General features: G+C 43.1%; 1 protein-coding gene across 1 annotated transcript in view; it reads left to right on the forward strand.

The window, feature by feature from the left end:
* efna3b (ephrin-A3b) overlaps nt 1-19,312 on the forward strand; it is a 39,588-nt gene that overhangs the window by 9,875 nt on the left and 10,401 nt on the right. The window lies entirely within an intron of this gene.

The raw sequence follows: 19,312 nt of genomic DNA on the forward strand, positions 1-19,312 counted from the left end.
AATAACCGCGCCAAAATAACATTACCGCCATGAAACGCTTCCCGGGGTCCATTGATATGCAACATTGCCTGGGATGCAAATCACATTGCTACAGATGTATATCATCATATAAATCATCATCTGCTCCCCCCACCCGCCCCAACCAGCTGCGTGCATCCATGTGTGTGTCCGTGCACCTCGTAGTATCATTTGCTTTGATTTCATTCCAGCGTAAATGTCAGCAGTTGCGCATTTGAGCGAGGGATAGCTCGCCGGCCTAAGTGCAAACACCCACGCAAGTCTCCAGCGCTCCCAGGCGTGGAAACGGGAGAATCTTTTGCCGTAGTAAGACGACATATGAATGAGAATTTACCAGTCTGCGTAATTAAAGTCCGAGCTTGGCCCGCAGGAGGTGAGCGCTGTCTTCACCATGCCTGATGGGAGGGGGGGGGGAGTAGGAGTGGGAGGGGCCGTGCTTGGAAGATATATGTGCGGTTGGGGTGGTAGGGGTTGTTGAAATGAATGCACCCTGGTTCAAAAGAATTCTGTGTCACTTCCCGGGAGAAAGGGAAGTAAAGATAGTGGCGGGGGGGGAGTAGATGTCGTAGAATAGAATGTGTTGTGTGGAGGTAGCAGAGTTTATGCAGCCAGGCAAACACTCCTCCCATTCCTAATATGTGCATATGTGAAGGAGAGCTTGTGTTGTGAATACCCCTCAGCCACAAGCATACCACCCACATGCATTGCCGCCATAAATATGCATGCTCCTCCTCAACCTCCCGTTTCATTTTCTTCCGTACATGCGAGGCGAGGAACAAGGAAAATATGCAAGGACAAGTGCTGTCATTTCCTCTCTCAAGGGAGGGTATTGTTGTTTCCCTCCCCCCCTGCCCCGACAATGCTGATTATGTGAACAAGAGTAAAAAAAAAAAAGCAACAGATTGTAATTTGGGATCAAGCTGGTAGGAATTCTGAACAGTTCATAATCAATGTTGGCAGAAAAATTTCAGGGTTATTCGGCAGGACAAAAACGGCCAGGAAAGCCTACTAGAACATCCGAACTTGTTTTGGGGTTAATCGGAGGTGATTTTATTGGTAGCAGGACTTGCATTTAACATGAGTTTGATTGTGATTGGTTAATTGAGAGCACAGTTGTGAGGGTGTGCGCACTTATGCAACCACAATATTTTAATTTTTTCCTGCCTTCTCTAGAAAATATTTTTAAATTCATCTGAAGGTTATAGGTTAGGGTTACATTTATTTGATGTTTACTTTATTATTCTTCCTCTTACCCACTCTGTCCCCGCCTTCCCAGTGGGGGACCACAGAATCCGAGGTCCAGTGTGTGAGAAATGACATCAAAGGGTCGTATTTTTGGGGGTTTAGGTCCAATTAAATAAAAAAACTGACTGATGCCACACACAATCCGCCCGCTCGCTGCGTGTTCAAATATTCTTCCAGCATCACATGTTGGATTTTCTCCACTGTATCAACCGAGATAATCAAAGGCTCCGTGACAGCCGAGTCGGCGACTGGTACATTCGAGCATGCATCTTTCAGCCTCTGGGGTAAAAAATAAATAAAACAAAGAACACAACAAGACGGACAAAAAACTCACTTACGGAGGGCAAAGACGAAGGAGGGGAGGCCACGGAAGAGTAGCGAGAGGAGGTGCCCCGTGGAACAGTACTGCCAAAGCCGAGGTCAATTGTGATGAAAATGGCCGTTCAGCATGCCAACAATAGCGTGTGAGTGACAGGACTAAAGCGGCGCGGACGGGCTTATCCCGATCACTCAGGGCCTTGACTGTGGCGGTGCGATCACAATCCCCCCGGAGATCTGTCCTTTTTTTTTTTTTTTGGGACGAGCCTGATCACAGAGCGCCCACAGTCCCAAAAGCTTCGGCCCCCGCAACGTCCCTGGCATTAGCATGTCAATGGCGGCCCGCTTCGCCGCCGCCAAGGAGCGGCGTGGCCGTGCCATAGTTGCCTCCTGGTTAGCGGCGCCCTGTGCCTTCTTTCCCGCCGCCATTCAACGGGGAGTCAATACGGACTCCGAGTGGGAACGGGATGAAGCTCGTCCCCTGAGGATGAACTGAGCTGAGCAATCCATCAAAGACATTAACTAGTACTATTTGTGTGTTCCGGCCTTGAGCTGGAGTCTGTAATGCTTGAATTGTGGCCGCCACTTGTATCCCAAATTATCTTGCCCCATTGAAATGAATGGGAATGCTATTATTTCGTTCCAGCCCTACATTGTGACTCTTTTGGTTTGCACGCCTGGGGTTATATTAATTGTTCTTTGCAGAGGATAAAGAATATATGCCTTTGTATTGTTTGTGTTCATGACGCATTGCTATTCGTTAGCCTGCATATAGCTATGTGTTAGCATCACAGTAGCGGACTTTGCTAGCGGTTGTTTTAAAAATGACTCATTCATTTTTTGAACTTTAAGTAGTGGCAATAAACACTCAGAAGATTCCGGTTTGAAGAATCGTTTACAATTTGCCAAACTGTCGCTTGTTGTCAAGTGAGTTGAGCGAGTCCATTTTTTTTTTTTTTTGCCTCTAGCAATCGAAACACATCTGTGTTTGTTCTTGCTGTTGGTGACCTGATTTAAGTTCTTACTGGATTACACAAAAAAAAAGCTACAAGTCCAATTTAGCCCGATCCAGGCGTACAGAGGTGCAACACGGGCCTATTAATTTCGGGTGACAGCCGCTCCCCAACGGAAGTCCCTTAAGGAGGCTCGCCGACCCGGAGTCGTTAAAACAAAATGTTCAGGACGAAAATTTTGCCTGGCGGAGTTCTGCTTCCCTGCACAGCTGCTTGACTACATTTAACATTATCGCACAAGTTCAACATCCCGCTTGCCAGTTGAGCACAAACATATCCCGATGAAATCTGTTCTGACCGTCCGAGATGAACCAAAATGTGCTTCATTTCGCTTAACACGCTAATCAAAGCAGTACGCTACGACGGAACGTCCGGATTGAAACGTACCGCGGGGGTCCGAGTCGTATCTCATCTACGAACGCCATCGGTCGCTTTCAATTAACAGTCAGAGCTGGCGGATCATTTGTGTGAATATTTAACAAGCCGTCTGTGTGATAGCGTAATGACTCCGGAGAGCTGAGCTGGCTGGTGGGAGCGTCAGCAGCATGGCAGCTGCCGCGTTCCGTTTGCGCCACTCCGGGGCCCTGGATTAGTCAAGTATGAATAACTACTTGCTGACTACATCATTGAATGTGTGTGTTTCACAACAGGAATAGTTTTTAACTGGTACCTCTAAAATTCCAGACGTTTCGGGGTTTATTCGGCAGTGATGTAGAATTGCACGCTATTATGTGATGGTAATTATGAATTATAGTACAGTAGGTCTTTGGAAGAAATATCCTTCTTATTGCAGATATTTAGGAATGGCAAAATGGTGGAGGAATCAAGATGGAGGATTTTAGAACCGGAGGAAAAAATTAAATAGTTTTTGGAAATAATTTTTGTACTTTGTTTACTTCATGTTTTGGTCTAATTTGTGAGTAGATTCTTTCAATATATATTTGTTTTATTTATGAGTAGTTGATGAGTAGTTATGAGTATTGGTTTTATTATTTGTATTTGATTTTTATTTTACATTTATGAATATTTTTGCATTTTTTTTAATCTTAAAAAAAGAATTATTTATTGCATTTTATCATTATTTTGGGGGTAAATTTTAGTGCCGATACCAGATATTGATATCCAACCTGGCATTAAGGTATCGGTACTCGCAAAGGCAGCCGATACTGTGGCTGTTCTGGAATAAGCAATTATTAGAAATTAGAATAATCAAAGAAAAAAAAAGATCAATAATTTCTATTTTATTTCTTTAAAAAAATATCTGTCATTGTTTTGGAGGGGAAATTGTATGAATCAAAATTAATTAGGATATCGGTAACTGGTATCGGTGACTACTCGATTCGAGTACTTGTATTGGTACTGATTTGAAAGAAAAATTATATTGAACATCCCGAGTGAATTTCATTTCATCAAAAATGTCAACCATTTGTTTTCTACAAATCTAAAAATTACCTTTACAATGCAATTTCTGTAAATTCTTATATACAGGTGTCCTCTCTTGCACTCGTACACCTGAGAACAAAACAGATGACCCTTATGTTTTTTCCCCCCCCCCCTTATATATGGTGAAAAAGAAGAGCCAGAGGATGAGAGTGAGTGAGAAAGAAAACTGTGGAGAAAATCAATGTAGAAAAAGTATCTGAAGAAAAAGTCAAAGTTGCTGTGAAGACGGCTGCGATATTGGCAGCGGACGTCATGCTTTGTCACGGAGAATCGGAGGCGCCGTGCGAGATGCTGTTTGATGTCCTGCTCTTGTTTTAATCTGTCAGTCAGCACACACACACACATACAACAACTAGACACACACACACACACAGTCTGCATTCCCTGGCTGCGCTCGTGCAGAGTGCTGGGAGGTTATCATGCATCGTCAGGTGCCAGACCGACTCAGCAGCACATTTGTCATTTGTAATTAGAAAGAAAAAAAGGGGGAGGGGCTTTATTCCTCCTACCTCTCCTCTCTCCAATACTCAGGATGACTTTCTGGATATTGACAAATAACACACACACACACACACATGCCAACACTCATGCACTGACACATGTTTGATGAGCCAAGTTTGATTCCATTAAGCCGAGTTAGTCAGCGAGGTGCCGGGATGAATGTTGATGGGGCCCCTCGGAGCCAAATGGCATCTGAAGCAGACACTCAGAACTAATTGGCACACAACATACACACGTTAGCGCAAGCACACACACACACACACATAATAACAATGCCTATCTGGTCTTGGGTGTCTTTGCGGTCACGGTCTTTGAAGCTTTGAGTTCTGGTCACGGTTAAAGGGGCTTCCTTGCGGAGGAGATGCCAGCCAAAAAAAAAATCAAACTGTGTGGGGGGTGAAAGTCTGGGACGGATCGAGAGGGGGAGGCGGTTTCGGAGCCCGCATGCGTCCATTCCTGATGTATTCTAATGCTAAGTGTGGATCGCAGGCACAGGACCCTCGTATACTATTCATATGCATATCTGTCTTCGTGTCCATTTTTTATGTCTCAGCTTTCCGTGGCACACATTTCCATATCAATGTGAACATGGTTCAGGTTGGACGAACCTGATGGATCTCCATCTTTGCTATTGATTCAACCCGAAATTACAAAGTCTTGGTCTTGACTGGGCTACAGCTCCAAAGTCTTCAAAATGGAGGCTTTGACTTTTCCTTTAAGTCTGCTTCAAATCTAAAGTTTTTGTTTTGACAACATGGTAGGCCAATTAATTGTATGACAAATTGTGCTCACGATTTGTTTCCTTTCATGGACAAACCAAGAGCAGGTCTTTTTTCTCGTGTTATAAAAGTCAAGTGCCAAAAGCACAACTAGCTCAATGACAAAAAGTTACTTGCTACTATAACGTTTCCCATTGGGACAATTATTGGACTCTAAGGTCGCCGGGGTCAAAAATATTTTTTTTCCCAAGCTATAAAAGTCAAGGTAACTTGAGTGAACTACCACTGAAAATGTATTGCATCCCTAAAGGTACATAAAATATTTGCCCTTTTTTTTTTTTATATATATATATATATATATATTTTTTTTTAAATCACATTTGACCTGAACTCTGCTTATTTGGACTTATTCATATTTTTTTTCCAGATGTATATACGTGCCCCAAGATCCCCCGATTCAATGTTGTGTGCTCTGCTTTGTTTGCCGTGTGTTCCGGTCCCTGACCGATTACGCCGTGAAATTCCGCATTATCAGGCGGCGGGGAGTCTCACATGTGGACGGACGGATAACAAAACACACAAACTCAATAACGCGGCAAGTCAGAGAGGCCCAGGATAGAAAATGGAGCGGCGGTGTGGCGGTGTCAAGGCGTCGTGACGGATGTTAGTTGTAAAACTGCTCGCTCACAGCTTTATTGTCGTGAGGGGGGAAAAAAGGAACGGTTAGATTGATGCAGCTCCTTTTTTTTTTTTCACACGCAGATGTACCCCCCCCCCTTGAGCCTGTTAAAACACAGCATAGGTCAGCACGCAAATTTGCAAAAGTCAAACCACCATTACACGGCTTTTCATCCCTGCATTGGATTGTTCAGCTGTCCCTAATGTTGTGGCCGGCGGGTCTTTATCAAGCAGCAGCACGGCACCTGAATACCAAAGATAGTCGCTTTCACCTCCGAGTGTGCGCGCGTGTGCCCCCGAGTCGCTGGAGGTGATTTGATGTCACCGTGTTGTCGCAGAAGAGGCAGGCCTCCCGCTGCAGGGAGGTTCACCTGCCTCTCCTCCACCATCCATCATTCTTCTCTTAGCAGACGCTCACCTCATTATACTTCCTCGGGACTTCTCTTGCTCCATTTCAGCTCTCACTGGACTGCCCCTGGTAATGTATGCCCAGTGGTGGGAAGTAAGCAAAAAGACTTTGTTACAGTACTTACGGATCTGTGGATACAGTGCATTTAAAAAAGTCTACACACCCCCTGTTTGAAAGGCAGGTTTTTGTATTGATTGTGGAAAATGACAGCAAGATGAATCCTTTCAAAACTCTCAAAGATATTCTTATGGTCCAATGAAACCAAGGTTGAACTTTATGGCCATCATTCTGAACACAGCAACATGCTGGTTATATAAATAACAGGGTGTGCACACTTTTGCAACAGCACTATCTTATTTGCGAATTTCTTATTCCTTATTGAATGTTTTTTCCCCCAATTCATTTGAATTGCACAGTTTGTAGGTGACACACGAACAGGAAAAAACAGGGTGTGCACACTTTTGCAAAAGCACTAACTTAGTTGCGAATTTTTCATCCCTTATCAAAAAAGTTTTTTTTTTTAATTCATTTGACTTGCAGTTGTAAGTCACATGAATAGGAAAAGTTTTGAAATGGTTTCCATTTTCATATCGCAAATCCCATTATTTGAACAGGGGTGTGTAGACTTCTCATATTCAGTAGATAATTTGAGTACAGAGTGTGACTACTTTTTCCACCTGCATATCCCTCCCCACCCAATCTCCCCCAGCTGCCAGCGAAGTATTATTTGCGCGAGCGTATCTCTGTCCTCTAATTCCGATTATAAGGCGCCGATGGGAAAGCGATGGCGGTCGGCCCGAACGCGCGCCGTGTCTACGCACTTAATCAAATCGCTCGGCCGTAATATTGACTCATATCACCGTCTGGCGACATTGCCGTTTAATAGCGTGTGTGTGCGCACGGCCGCGCACGCGTCCGTCGGTGTGTACGCCTCGCGAGGACTTATGCGGCTTGCCGGAGCCATTACGGTCTAATAGGCCGAGCGGAATGTGCCGTAATGACACAATAAAACAATTGAATATGGTGGAGGAGAATTACTTTTTCAAAGTGGCTGAAGCCAGAAGCAATCTCGGAGCGACAAACACAAAGTAAAGACGAGGCTTATTAAGAGGAGAGGTGAACTCTTGCTCCGTTGTCAGCCGTCATCGAAAGACAATTGTACGAAAGTGTCTTGAGAGATGATTTATGAAGGAAGGCACCATGGTCAGGCTTTGAGCGCCATCACCGCTCAATCACACAAAATTGATCGTAAGCTTCCTTCCGGTTCAATAAACCAAGCGGGCGGTTTAATGTAGATGAAGCTGCAAGAAGCTGAATTTATTTATGCTTCAGATATGGTTGAAATGTTTGCAGGAGATTGATGGCGACTCATAAAGACTTGTTTTATCCTAAAGATCTGGGGTAGAGGGGGAATAATTACATTTTAAAGACTCACTTTGTCTTTGTCAGCATTTTTTTTAAAGTAAGCAGTTCTTAGAATCCAATGTGATGTCTTTTTGACCAGAAACGTTCATGAATCAAGGTAACGATTCCCATTGAAATGAATGGACATGCAAGTAATCCATTCCAGCCTACAAGCTAAGTTTGTTTTTTCAACAATGTGTAGTTGAAAAATGAATGAATGAATGAATGAATGAATGAATGAATGAATGAATGAAAAAGAGGAAGAAGCTCGGTGTAAGTCAATTTTGAGAAATTGCGACAAGGTCATCATTTCAGAAGTGCCACATTTTGTATCATGTTTGGTGTTGCACCCGCCGTGTTATTTTTCAAATGCAAAATGGCCGCCTTGCCTCAATAAAGGTTTGGAACCACTGGCATAGATAAGCCGCTGCATTAGCAAGAGTGTCCGCCGTTGTCAACAAATAAGCCGTGAGAGCTTCTACGATGGTTATCATCAAACTACCACGAGGGCCATTAGGGTGAGACGGGCATCCATATTGGAAGTGGGCGGAAGCCATATGTGCAAATGTTGCTTTGTTGCCGTGCACATCCTCTGATTCACCTGGCAGACAGAAAGTGCTAGTAGGTGTTAGTCTCCTCTCCCGTCGTCGTTCTTTCTCCCGCTTTGTCCTCCCGCCGGCTGCGTGCGTGTCTTTATGTAATCATTTTGTAGAGATCTGTTGAGAATTAGAGATCGAAAACCCATTTGCGGAGGTTAGCCGCGCGCACTCGGCCTATTTGTCTGCGGTGAAATCGAAACCTCGCCCTCCGCTGCCCTCTACCTCTTCCCTTCCTTCTCTCGCTGTCCCCCTACGTCTTGCTCGCTTTCTCAGGAGGGTCACAAAGCCGTCGCGGTGGAGAGATTAGATGATTGGGAAGAAATGAGGGAATTTGTTAAGGATGGTGGGATGTACAGTGGGGTTGTTTGTGGGCAATAAAAAAGAAGACAGTGTTCGGGTCAAGCTTCATTAGAGGGGGAGATGAGGTGCGATGCTTTGCCGGCCAAAATGTGCTTTTAGAAGAAAGCTTCTTATAGATGAGCCATACAGATGAGACCTTTCAAAAATGTTTAGCATGTGGTCCTCAGTTACAATACATGATTCCTTTTTTGTTTTTGGCCTTAGCTTAATGCTAACAAATAATGCAAAACGCCATTGACAGGCTAATGAATAGCTTCTATGCAGACATTTGAACAAAAATGGTGCATCAACACATGTAGACAGACAATATAACAATACATCTGTGAAAAATGAATGTTCTTAGTCTCACTCACAGAAGTTCCCACGATTGTTTTATACCGCCCCCCAGTGGCAAAGTAGCAAATTAAAGCCATGATTACTTAACGATGGCCCAACTGTTTATTAATACGTTTCCTTTTCCCATCATGAATAAAATGGCTCGTAAGTTGTTCCTTATTTGTTTGTCTGCCAGTTTCATTGTTTCATATTATTCATAAAGGCCTTCCATTCAATAGCTGACAAAAACAAAAACTTGATTAACTGATTGTTAGTTTGTCCAACGCCCGCCCCTTCTTGTCGCAAATGTAATATATTCTCGTCAGGATTTGATCAATTCTTGTGTGGTAATTATTTTAAAATGTCAGAGCTGTTTTGCAAATCAGTTCCCTCGCAGGAGTGCAGTTTAGGCTTTGTTTATAATTACGTTTAGGTGGCTGCGGCTGAATAATACACGCTAAAAAATTCGACTCAAACTGGAATAAAATGCTTGATCACTTTTCCTCAATGGCAAAATATTTGTTGTAATTGTTTAATTTCTGCCCCCCCTTAATTTTATGGGTAAACAATCCGGAATCCAGGCGCACTGATTTTTCCATCAGTCAAAACAAGATGCTTTCATTGGCCGGTCGTTTGCTGAGCACGTTTTGAATTATTAATGCAATTGTGAATATTAGATTAAGCGCCGTTATATCTGACTTTGATCGAATGGCCTGAGTTGTGCAACATTAGAAGCCGGCATCTGTTAGGTTTTACCCTCAACTTGTATACGCCCAAGATCAATTCGAAGCAAAGTGGAGTGAGTGTTAGGTGATTGAGCCCAGACAAAGCAGAAGTTTAAAAAAAAAAAAAAAATCTGTATTATGATAGTGAGTCATCACCTCAGCTAACAGTCATCTATTAATAGTTCCCGCTAATACCTGTCACTTTCAACCATTAAGCATCTAATTATCATTCATCAAGTTTTTAACTTCCTGACTAATGATTGAACAAAATTCTTCAATTATGGAGCAGAACAGAGCAACTTGTGTTGACTTTTTAAATTTACAAGGCTAACATTAGGTTGAATCATTTTAGCATGCCGCATAACAGTAACATTAGCACTTATGCTAACATATTTGTCAAAGGGCTGGTCCACTATTGCCTGTCTTTAATTAGCATGACGCTAACCTTTTCATTTAATGTTTTTTCCATCTTCACCTTGCCGAGTGAATACTGTATGTCACACCTACATTTATTCACACGTCAACACTGACAAGAATAAAAAAATGTAAGAATGATGTATTCGGCCTTGGGAGCAAGCAAGACGCATTAAACGCCATCATACATGCGCAATTGCGCCGAGAGGACGTGACGGATGGAGTGGAAAGGAAGTGGGATGTGGAGGAGGAAGGGAGTGAACACTTTGCGATGGAGAGAGGCGAGAGGCAAGGGGGTAATAAAGGGAGAGATAAAAGCTGACGCTGCACTTTGGCGCTTGGTGGGAGGTCTTTGTCTCAGCTCATAACATAGTGCTGATGACTGTGTGTGTCCGCATGTGTGTTTGTGCGAGTGGGAGAAGGAGTCAAAAGCACACTGAAGCAAATCAACTGTGAATGAAATACAGCACCATTCAACCCCCTCCTACTTGCTGCATATATATGAATCATCATTTCGACTCCGCCACGTTTGTCCGTGGAGTGATTCCACCATGTTTGTAGTGCGATTCCAACATGATGTAAAGCCGTTCTGCCTTGTAAATGAAAGTGATTTTGTCATGTGCTTCCACCATTTTATGGAGTAGTTCCTCTGGTGTTCCGCAGGGTTCAATTGTGGGGCCCCGATTGTTTTCGTTGTATTTGCTACCCCTGGGTTCCATCATAAGGAAGCATGATATTTTCTTTCTTTGTGTCGTGGATGACAGATCTAGTCAGAAGGAGGCTTTTCTCCTTGTGTTTAAATCTTTAAATGGTCCTGCCCCACCTTACCTATCTCCGTTCTTCTATGTCAGGTCAGCGGACTGGGGTGATTCCACTGCATTTGTCCGCCATGTTGTTATTTTTTTTTACATTTTAAAATTCTTGGAATTTTAATTTTTAGAATTTGGACTGTTTGTGGAGTGATAACTAGTTGTGGAGTGGTTCAGACGATTGTTATACAGTGACTCCATTGTGCTTGTGGATTCGTTCCACCATTTTTATGGACTCATTCTTTAGTCATGATCTTGATGTGACTCCACCATGTGTGTGGAGTCACAGACACACAAAAGCCAACACACGAGAACATGAGCCAAGCGTCAAGGTTCCTGCAGCTGCAAACATTACCATTTGTTGTCATGCTGATTTTTATAGCCTCTTTCTCACCCCTCTTCCCTCCCTTCCCTCTCACTTTCCACTCCTTGTTTTTCTCCTCCAATGCACCTCCTCACCTCAGTTTCACAGTGCAAAATGCAGCTAATCATACCACAAAAACATGCCCAAGACAAAGACGTGTGTTTATGCAAAGACAGCATTTACTCTCGGAAGCAGTGGACCGCAACCAATTACAAGCGGTCCAATTACTGTCTACATGCAACACTTGATCGCCAGAAAAGGGTTCTGTTCAGCCTGCAGTGAACAACATTGAGATTTAAGTGAGAACACCAGGATGATTCGGTCTGCTTGTGTGTGTGGCTGGCTGACCTGTAGGTGATTCCCTGCTTGGCTAATGGTCTTCTCTGATTGGCCCGCTCCCGGTTTCATCACATTTCACCCGAGTCAGAAACCAGACCTTAAGGAACTGTAACCCGCCAGGTCTCTCGCCATCCCCTCCTCATGTGTACGCTTGTTAAAAATGACTCTGTGGGGGACTCGAATCTTGACACGGTGGAAGCTGAAATATTTGTGGGGATCAAAACTTTTTCCCCACCACAATTCCTCAGAAAGTAAATGATGAAAAGTGTGTGCATGTGTACAGCCCAGTGTTTTGGCTGAATTCGATATGTTCGGCTTGGCAGGCCGCTGCTGTGTGGAAGCGATTTTTTTTTTTTTTTTTTTTTTAGAAACCCGAACAAAAGCACACAATGTTTGAAACAGCTGTCTTCAGCATGATAGTCTTGCTTTCTTGTTCTTGTTCATTATTTGCACTGGTGGACAATCATGTGACGACTCGTCGGTCCAATATCGGCGACCATGTCATTTAATGAGCTCCGATTCTTGAACGTTAACAGAAATGACGACTTGACAAATAATAAGTTTTCATTATGATTTGTGCTTGTGTGTTACTGCAGTGCATCATCGTGAGAGTTTATATTTTTTCAATGTTTACAATCGTGCACTTGAAATGTGTTGTTCAGAAGTCCTAAAAATGCCACAAATAGGAAACACTGCCATAGTTTTGGTTTATTTGGGTAATTTTGTAATGACCATTTTGCATTTTAGCGTAACGGTGATCACCATGGCCTCGACCATCAATAGGAGACGCTTTAGTGGGTGCTTAGATAGTGATTTGCAATGTGCTTGCTTTTTAATGCACCATCTTAAAATTTGATCAAAATGGCCTTTTAAAGTCTTAAAAAGTTTTAAATTTAACTAACTTCAGCTTGCAGTTTTAGACATCATGGTAACTTTGCAAAGACAAAAAAACAATTCATTTTTTTACAACACTTATGGTACTTCAGTGAAGTTACTGATTGTTCAACGCTTTTGATACAAATATTTCTACACCATAAACATTTGCGTGTATTCTCAGACCACAGCATATTTCTAGAATCTGTCAAAACCTTTTTTTGTCTCGATACCGCAAAATGCAGCCTGACAATTTACAGATGATAAATTGCACTTGTCCCTCGTGTCTACATTGTTTAACTCCATTAAACCATTTTAACAAGGCCCCTAGGTCTACCAGTAAATAGAAGCATTTTAAATGATTGAAAGTTGCTTTCGTCTCTGGTACAAACTTCATTTCAGAGATAAGCCCCTCCCCCCTGCCTTCTTCCGTTCTGTGATCCCCACGATAAACTAATGGACGGACGGATGCCTGTTGCCTGAACCTTGGCTTTGAACGCCACAAACCTGATTACGCCGTGGACGCGGATAAGCGAATCGGAAATATTCTGCATTTCAATCGGCGCGGGGAAGGAGAGATGCCAAAGTCAGACAGCCAAGGAGATGAAGGGGGGGGGTCAACCTGTGATAGATAAGCAAAGCTGATGGAGATATTTTTACATAGGAGCAGATTGATGGATATGACAGGAGGGGACGGGGCGAAGAGATAATGACTCCGATACGGCGGCAGGTAAAAACGACAGGTGGCGAAGGGATTACAACTTTACACAAGAGCGGAGAGATTGGCGGTGACCAAGACCAGAAAAGAAATTGTTTGATGACAGTTGTGGCGGAAAAGCGGGGGAAGGAAGGAAAGACGTCCTTGCCGGAGGGAATGTGGGAGAAAAGTCAAACTCCTAAGCCAGCTGCCTCAGAAAATATTCCCAACGTCTTTTATACATGTGCCTAAAAATTGGCTGTCAAATGAGGTCCAGAGGAGCCGAGGTGAGCAGGTGGCACATCTGCCTTCAAAGTGCACATTTACAATTTCAAACCAGGAGAGTGCCAGGGGCTTTCCCGCGGCTGTAGGAAATTCACCAAGGTGAAGTTGAAGCGAGGCGGCGAGAAACAAACCAGCCGTGCTAAATCTCAAAACGACAAACATCCAAACAAGCATGTGTTTTGAAATCAACTCTCTCTAATCGGAACGCCGGTAACGATTAACCACGCTACTCGGAATCTAATTGCACCTCATTGATGAGTCTTACTAAATTATCTTTAGAACCTCAAAAGTAATCTGTAGCGGTATAGGCCACATTTTAATTAACATTTCAACATTAACTGCCATACAATTGTAAAAAGAAATTCCGTTATATCCTGTATATTGCGTATTCTCATTAGTTAGTTGTTGTTTTTTAGTTGCTAGCTAAGAATAACAATGCGATGTACTTTTTCTTAGCGCGAGTGTGTTAGGAGTGCAAGAATTTAGATAGTTAGCTCGCCATCTAGTTAGCTAGCTTGCTATTTAGGTAGCTCGTTAGTTAATTTGCTAGCTATCTAGTTCGCTAGCGAGTAAGATAGCTAGCTTGCTATTTAGCCGTTTCGTGAACATCCCGCAAGTTGTCTCTCATTGTTTGCCTTTTGCTTCATTGAGAAAACTTTTGAGTGTTGGAATTTGCCGCCTCCGCGTTCAATGTCTCTTGTTTAAAATCTTTGCAACCGACGGTTACCGACACAACGTAAAGAAAAATAGCGAGAGGTTTACGAAAGACACGCATCGATGTTTGTGGCGCGCGTCAAGATGTTACCGTTGTGTTGAAGGACAGCTGCTGATATAATGCCTTTCCATTACGACTGCACGTTCCGAGCGAGCAAATGTACGCAGCTGTCTTGCCCCCCAATGTGTGTTATTGCATTTGCTTCGTCAGCACAAAGTTGGCACTCAAACTGATAAACCATTAAGCATAGTGTTTATGTATGCGCGTGTTCTTTAATGATCTTTTTTTTTTTTTTTTTTTTTTGACGGTGGGCCGGTGCGGATATTGAGACGGATGGTCCATATGCTCTTTATGCCCCATGCATATTTCATCTCAGGGGCAGTGCAGGCAGAGCTTCTTTGGCGTTGCGCCGGGATGTGCGGCGGCGGCGCCTTTATGAGCACTCACAGCTCTTGCGCTTTACTTTTGAATAAATAGCAAGAGCATGAATAAATACAGCACATTTCATAAAGGCGTTGGGAAAGACGGCGACATGTTGGCCAACCCTAACTCCACGGGAAGAATATCAGCTCCTAAATGGACTCTCGCCCCGCTGTTTGATTCATGATATACGGCAAAGTAATAACCTGAACTGTCTTTGTTTGGGAAATAAATGCCGACTTTGCCTTTTCCACTTCTATTCGGAGATCCTGTTGTGCCAAAGTCATATTTTTGTATTCCAGTCTTACTTTATTTTTTCATATCCCTCAATATTTAGTTAGTTAATAGTTTCTATATTTAGCAAAAAAAAATTTGAAGTTGGCTACTATGCCGCGTGTTCGCACGGCTTCTCACGAGAGGCCGCACGGAGTCGCATTGAGCTTCAAAGGCAGCGAAAGCAGGTCAGGTCTTTGCTTGTGATGTTTTATTTAATACGCACTCGCACAGGTCCGCCCGCGTCAATGCACATTCTGCTGACTGTCACGTGATGATTGACAGCCGGCCACCACACCGTTAGACATATTGGGGCGGAGAGAGAGAGAGATGGACGAAGAGACGACACATTGACGGGGCCAGTGGAGGGAAGAGGAAGGATGGAGCCTCAGGTGTCGGTGAAGAGCGCCGTCAAAAAGATTGAACATGAAATATGAAATGGAAGGAGAGACAGATGGGGAGAGGCTGATAAGGATGGAGAGACAGAAAGGGGGGGGTGGGAAATGGGAGAAGGATGTTCCGCTGATAGACTGTTGAGTCTGACAGAGTCGGGCTCATGTTCACCGGAGAGAATCACAGCTTCGCCGCCAAGTTGTGACAAAAAAAAAGAAACCTCACGAATCACACACAGTGGTCAAAGTGATTTGTTGACGTAATTGACTGAAAATGGAAAATGTATATTTTTTTCCCATTTACATTATTCATGCTTTGTAAATGTAACACGCAACATAAATGTCACACAGCGGGAAGTCGGCAGAAAGAACAAAAGTCGAAAAGAACGACTGCCTTGTTTCGCTCCATTGATTTCTCCGACACTTAATTATTTTTTCTTCATGACCAATTGAGCTCCAAACTCTTAAACGAAAAATCCGTTCCAATCTTCAAGCTTTCACTTCCACAACAACAAAATTGGGAATACGTGTCATTTATTCTAGACAAGGAGGACGTGTTTGAATGTGCTACAAAGGCTAAAGCGAAATTAAATGGCACCTTCTTACCATAACATCTGGTTGTTGTCAGTAATTTAGAGAGCAGAGCGTACAAGAATAATAATGGACCACATGCTGCTTCACCACGGAGTATATTTATGACGTCGGATATTTTCGTTTCCAAGCTAGCGCTACACTGTGTAGTTTCGTCGATGTTGTTAGCCCCCCTAATATTGTGCCTCCCTCTGAGCTGCTTCCCAAATGGCTCAAGCATGAGTTTCCCATTTGCTTTAAATGCTTGTGCTTTTTTTGTGTATGTGTGTGTAGCGAAAAAGAAAGCGAGACCTGGAATTAATTTAGTCTGTGGTCGGGTTGGGGTTTTCAAAGTGCTCGGCTTACTCCAAACTGTTTATTTTGGCTCGTAGCCAGATGGATTTATGAAGGAAAATACGTGTCTAAACAAAACCATCTGACACGTCAGATTGATTAATTGTTTTTAAGCCCGCAAAGTTTGGAACAATCTCCAAGCGTCTGTATCTTATCGAAAAGATTTTGATTTTGTTCCTGTTTGTGTTTTTCGAATGGCGGGAGATGGCAAAGGATGACAATGAAACACATCTTGCTATCGATAAATGGAAGTCAACAAAAAAAAATTTGCTTTTTTTTTTTTTTTTTTGCGTCCGTGTAACCACAGATTCAAATCTTGCGTTCAGGATTCGAGACTCAGATACCGCCCTACTTTTTTGTCATTTATATGCTTGTGATTACAGTCATGCAATAGTCACATGACCCAGGTTGTCTACAGGCCACCGTATCCACTCAGCCTCCTACGCTGCTCTTAGCCTTCTTCTTTGTTCATTTGGAAACCAAAGTGAAAAAAGGGCTTCTCTGAAAAAGAAAAAAAAAAAAAGACGGGACACAATTTGCCACAGTAATAGCTGATGATTTGTGATAATGTGCAGCAGTAATAAGTGCTACTTAATTAGCCATTAGGGAGTCTGAGGAGGGATGTGGATAAAAAGCAAATGGATGGATTTGAAGACCAAGCAATGAACCCCCGCAGCCTCCTCCTTCGTCTCTTTTTTTTTTTTTTTTTTTTTTAGGGGGGGTTACAAAAGCTCCATGGCGAGGGCTTCTTCTGTCGCCATGGAGACTAATGTTGAAAGCCAGCTGTGGTTTTGTCTTGGAAGCCCATTAGGGCTCTTTTCTTTTCAGTTCCTCGGACTTAGAGTCATCAAACTCGCTGCTCCGTGTCTAACTTGGCGGAATATACGACTTGGGTCAATTAGCTGCGGCAAATTATTCGGACACTTTTGGAACCATGTCAGTATTTTATTTTTTTTTTAATACGGACCAATCAGTTAAAAGGTTGTTTGGGTTCTGTTAGGTTTGTTTGGGTCGCGTTTGTTTTAAGTTAGGTTTGAATGATTTAGGTCAGGTTAAGTTATATAAAAAAAAAAATAGTTCCCCTTTTTGAGTTTCCAATATCTCGCCGTGAGCCTTTCTTCATATGTGATGCCTTTTAGGAGGCAGATCTTTTCCACCTTACCACTTTAAGCAAATATTACCTTCGCCAACACCACATCATCCCTCTGCCAGGAAAATAATGTATTTTTCCGTCGGATCTCGTATTGGATGTGGCTCAGGAGACGGTACTGAGTGATGTTGTTATTGTTGGAAACGTTGCCTGGGTTCTTTTTTTTTTTCCCCCGAAGAGCTGATATTGGAGCCTTCGGCGCCTGACCCAAACATATCAGTGGGACCATCACGCTGAGCCAGGAAGTAGCAGACTGATTGTTATGCGGTGCATTGATCAGCTTTCACAGGACCACGCTGCACGATCAATTTGGTGTGTGTTTTTTTTTTGGGTGTGCGGGATCGGGCCGGCCGTTGCGTTGTTTGGGGCAACGAACGGGAGAATCGATAGCTGGGGGCAGAGGGTAATATCTGGGTGAGTGCTGAGTCTATCCACAGCCATCCCACTGCATCAGCATCAATCATAGCGGAGCTTTGCCAACAACGAGAACTCCAGCGTTCGCTCTAGTGGCGGCTTTTGGAACTGCAGCAGCGCCGAAACGATCGATGGGAGCAAAGGGAAAGGGATTGTGAGGCTTTGCCAGAGAAGTGACGAGATACGCCGGATGCTTGTAAAACGCTTGATAAATAAAGGTGAAAAGAAAATCAATAAGCAAGCAAATTAAGGGCCGAAAGCACTTGTCAGGCTTTTATTCACAACGAGCATTTGGCTTTAATCACCGTTTTCGGTCCTGGTTTGTTTTTTCGCCTTCAGTATGTTTCTCTATCGTAAGTCCGTTTATTTTTGTTTTGTTATAAAACACAAAGAAAATGTTTTTCCATATTTGTTTTAATAAAATCAAGTGGGTTTTTTTGGACAGTGATAGTGGTACAGTCTTTTGGTTAGAACTCAGAATCCCCCGACAGGATAATGGATGGAGGGAGAAAGGGAAGACAGAATACTGTGAAGACAAGCAGAGAAAAAAAAAAAAGAAAGAAACGTGGCAGGAGAATGAAAAGATTTTCAGGCTGTAACATTTTTATCAATAACCACCAATGGAGCATGAGTAGCGAGAAGATGTTGTATCAGCCTTGAAAGAAGGATATTGCAGCCTGGTTGACACACTCCAGACACTTATTGATTTCGACTTGAAGAAAGTGCACCCATCAGCCACTTCATTAGGTACAGTTGCACATCCATTCTCAGATCCCACACGGGACGCGTCGAAAAAATTTTCTTTTGTTAGGGGTTGAGGCCGAGGGTTTGAGAAAAGGGAAGCAACAGTCCTTAGTCAAGTCGGTCCCTTATTTTTTTTAAACTAGTGGGAAGTCTGGATGGTTCTGTGTCCTCCTGCAAAAACTTGGCATTTGAACAGGGGTGTGTACACTTTTTCTAAACATTATTTTCTTTGTTTTGACTACAAATATGTTAGCTCTCATTAGATGCACCAAAGACAGCATCGCTATCAAAAGCTATGCTATCAAACGTTTTTAACTCCCATTTGTATTTATCTAAGGCAAAAAAAAAAATCTGATCGAGACTGAATGGACACAAAGATGATAGAAAGAAAGAAAAAAAAAAGAGTGGTGAGCTGAGGGAGCCGGAGTAGGAAGATTTTCCTCGGTGTTTGATGGCAGCGTCAGTCATGCTACACATGTCTGGGAGTCTCCATTCAGCAGGAGAGATGTTCTCTTCCATCCTCCGCTCTGATGCCTGATTGGAACCTACACACACACAATGTTGGCATCTCGGAGCTGGAGTAAGATGAGATGAAGAATGGTGGCCCCCGGGAGGCTGAATAGCTTTTAAATCCTGAATAGCAGCAATATTTGGAACACGGGGCCACTTTTGAAGATGGCGTAGACTTACATCTGCTTTGATATGTTTCGATGAAGCACAAAAACATTTTGCTCTTCTATTGTTACGCAACA

Source organism: Syngnathus acus, chromosome 16 (genome assembly GCF_901709675.1).
Source record: "Syngnathus acus chromosome 16, fSynAcu1.2, whole genome shotgun sequence".
In the NCBI taxonomy this organism is placed as follows: Eukaryota; Metazoa; Chordata; class Actinopteri; order Syngnathiformes; family Syngnathidae; genus Syngnathus; species Syngnathus acus.